At 43.4% G+C, this 3794-nt stretch overlaps 1 protein-coding gene across 1 annotated transcript in view; it reads right to left on the bottom strand.

The window, feature by feature from the left end:
• Nucleotides 1–3794, bottom strand: part of NCOA2 (nuclear receptor coactivator 2) — a 76763-nt gene that overhangs the window by 424 nt on the left and 72545 nt on the right. The window lies entirely within an intron of this gene.

Genomic DNA, 3794 nt, shown 5'->3' with positions numbered 1-3794 from the left:
CGCGCCGCCGGCCGCCCCCCCCCCCCGCCACTGGCGGCTCAGCTGGGTCACGACAAACAGACGCAGCTCTTCAAACCGGTAAGGATTTGGGGCCGTAAGCCCAGTCAGCTGAAGAAAGGAGCAACCGAACCACCCTCGGGGTCAGCAATATTTCTGGGAAAAAAAAAAGAAAAAAAAAAAAAGAAAAAAAAAAGAGAGAAATCGGAGAAAACCAAATTAATTCTTCCTTCTGCGATAGCGAAAATAGACAGGTGAATAAGAGCTGGATGCTGGACTGCATTATCCACCATCGATCATACATTGGTGTATTATTGTAAACCTGAAAATTAATTTGCGTTCATAAAGCTAGACTTTGTGTACACTGATACAATTGACCTGCAATTTAATTCCAGTGATAGCAGTGAGGGTTTAATTTCACCACACTCTTAGGTCCTTAATTCATTCCAGTTATCACAGACATTGTAACAACTCAGGATCATCTGCCTCTCGTAGACCCCAGCCCAAGGCACAGCAATATGGTTTAAGAGAAGTCTCATACTTGGGAGTATGTGCAAAATCTCCCTGTGTTACTGCTGTATCTCTCTCAAAGGAAACAACTGCCTTGGCTCACTTTCGCCTTCAAGAATCACAACAAAACCAGGAATAAAGTAGTAAAAAAAAAGCTTCAGCTACCAATTCTTCACCTCATACTTCCTACCCTTGCAGCATCTTTACACAAACAGAATACAAACTGGTTTCAGCTGAGTCAATTATCTTGTACTTTCTTATTTAAAAAAACCTCAGGATGTGGTTTTCGCAGTTAAGACTGTCCCTTCCAGTGACTGCAATCTGTGCCTCTCTGCCTCCCTCCCCTTGCAAGCTCCTGCTCCCATGGGGCCCTGTGGTCAGTCAGGTCAGAGAGCCAATCCAGCCAAAAACCATTTTTCTCTCCTCCCCTGGGGCTGCTTTTCACTCGCATCCCGTGGCTCCGGCAGCGGAGCGGCTCTTTGCTTCAGTCTCCTGCCGTGTACAAGGAAAGCCCCGTTTGCTCCAGAACGACGCTGGCAGTAGGCAGCTTTCTTGCTGGTCCACTTGCATTCTGCTAGGCTGCCTTCTGGAAGCTCTCTACACCATGCTTGGGACTTTACCACGCTTTCCTCTGCAATCACAGAAGGCCTAGAAATGTATCTCTATTGTCAAATAAAGTCAGTGTCAAGAAGCATCCCGCCATTCAGGAAAGCGAGGTCCTATGTTTTCTACACCTGCTATTCCCAGCACAGCTGGTGCAGCTGGATTTTTTTGGGGGTGACCAGCCATGAACACGGTCTGGAGGCCAACACAGTGAGTCCTGCTCCTCCTCACTTCATCACAGTATAGACAACACACTCACATCCCTCAAATCCTGACTAATATGGACAAGATGAAGTTTGGCTCTTCTCCCTGACGTGTTGCGAGGCAGTTCGGGGACCCTGTTAGTGCTTTTTCATCTCAAAGTGTGGAACAGAAATGAAAATCCAAAGATGTCCTTAATTTCAGCGTGGACATTTAGCAAACAGAGTATTTGCAGAGATACTAAATAAATGCTTCCACTATAGCAGCCATGTGAAAAAAAATCATGCACCACAAAAGGTTTCTTTTAAATAATTTAACAAAGATTTAAGTCACAGGGTGATAAAATGTATAAAGGAGGGAATAAGACAAAGAAGGCACAAGTGTACCTTGAGAAAAACATCTCCCCCCTTTTATTTAGATATAATCAAAGCAAACAGGACTTCAAAAAAATATGTCAAATTTTTATTTCCAGGCTGACAGTGGATGTGGGAAAAATTGCTCAGAATAACTTCCGATGGCTGAAGTATGCAACTTCAGAGCAGAGGAGTAATCTGAAAACCCCAAAGATCATTGACTATAAGATTACCGCTATACTGTATTAAGTTAAACTGGACATCTCTCACAAGCCTCAGCTACAAACAATATTCTTCACACATTCACTTTTGAATAGCAACAGGTTCAAAATTTTCTTTTACCACGTGAAATTAGCTAATTCAAATTTGTTCCAATAATGGCAAAATAATACATTAAGCCGTTCCAGTTGCAACTATTTTCAGCTCTACAAATGAAGGGTACTTTTTGCTTTGAAAGAGAGAGAAAATCCTCTCTCCTCTAGTTACTTGAAAACCAGCTTCCCTGTTAAACAGTATCATCCTTGCAAGTCTTAAGCTGTAGAAGTTTTATCCTTAACATGTTAAAACAAAGTGAAACAGTATTAAGCAAACAAATTAAAACCATAAATGCAAAGATCTAACATCCATAGCTGTACTGATTTCAGCAATAGCGTGTTGTTTCCCGGTTACTCAAACAGAACTAAACAGAACTTTCGACCCCTTTACATACAGTTATTGAGACCAACTTTACGAAACACTGAAAAAGCCCTCCAATTTGTCAGATGAGTTTCTCAGTTTCTCATTTGTTAGATGACTTTCTCAGCTTTCATACGTTAAAGCCACAACTGCCAAGGGATAAAGCACATTAACCCTTCTCCTCAGTTTTCTAATTACACAGCTTGAGCTTTAAAAAAAAGTTACGTAGGAGTAGTTTATAGCACAGACGTGTGAAAATAGTAGCTACTTAACCTCTACTACAGTTCAAAGTTCAGTAAGAGGTATTAATAGTGTGTACAAACCAACTATATTTTCCTTGACAGTCAGAGCTACATTAGTAGAATAAAAGTAAAATCACAGAGTGCAGTCTGATGTACTCCTACAAAATAATTCAAGAGGTTTTAACAAGTTACTTTGAGACAAAACTACGCTCATGCGTGGCCACTGCCCAGCTCATTGTCATGGCACCGACTCCACGATTTTAATTTTAAACCCCACAGATCCCCTGTCCAAAGTCCTGCCGCTCGTTTCATCCACCTGCACTCTCTTCCCGACCTTCTCTCCACTCTCTCTCATTCCCTTTCTGTCACATCCACTCTCTTTTCCTTCTCTCTCCAGCGATTCTTCGAAATCTCCCTCCCTCCTTCCTCTTCTTTAGTCTGCTTCCCCCTCAACAGCCTTACTCCCTTTCTTTCCTCGGTGGGACCCGGTATTTTGTTCTCTGGCAGTCTGCCTTCTCTCAGCACATGAAATTTAACTGGTTAGGGAACGCACCAAGGAGGAAGATGGCGCCTGGGTATATGGCAGTTTCCGCTAAAGCGGAACATACTGCATCTTTTTTATTACTCATCAAAGTGATGAGGAAATGGCTGCCGAAGAGACTCTCTGTGCACAGATCGTCCACTCTCAGAGAGAGGCACTCGTCTTTCGATGTCAGCCATGAAGGTGTGAGAACAACTGGCCTCCAGGAAATTTTTAACACATATGCGTGCCAAAAAAAAAAAACAAAACGGAGGATACGATAAAATACACATGTGGTTACTTCTTCCTCAGTACTTTCACATTCTTCATTTTCATTAATCTTGATACATTTGCAGTCAAATTTTTTAAAATTTCCCCAATTATTCCAATTTCTCCTCTCTAACAGTAGAAAACTTCGAATTTCGCTAGTGGATTCAGCAGCAGAGGAAAATTCGTTTCCTTCATCCCATCTTTCCGATTTCAACAGGGCAGACAAGGAGAGGACAGGAAACAATGGCGGAGGGGACGGACCTCCAGCAGGTCGTGACGTGACTCCCGCAGGAATAACGGGTTCGATCTGCCCCTTTCGAGTACCAGAAGGAGCGGAGGAACCGGACAGTTTAAAGCTTTCCCACCCCAAGTCCTCTCGACCGGGGCAGCCGGGGAGGAGCGGCGGGGCGGGAAGGGGCAGGC

Source organism: Charadrius vociferus, unplaced genomic scaffold (assembly GCF_000708025.1).
Source record: "Charadrius vociferus isolate BGI_N301 unplaced genomic scaffold, ASM70802v2 scaffold885, whole genome shotgun sequence".
Classification (NCBI taxonomy): Eukaryota; Metazoa; Chordata; class Aves; order Charadriiformes; family Charadriidae; genus Charadrius; species Charadrius vociferus.
Note: the sequence above shows the minus strand (reverse complement) of the source record. Positions and strands in the feature narration are given on the sequence as shown.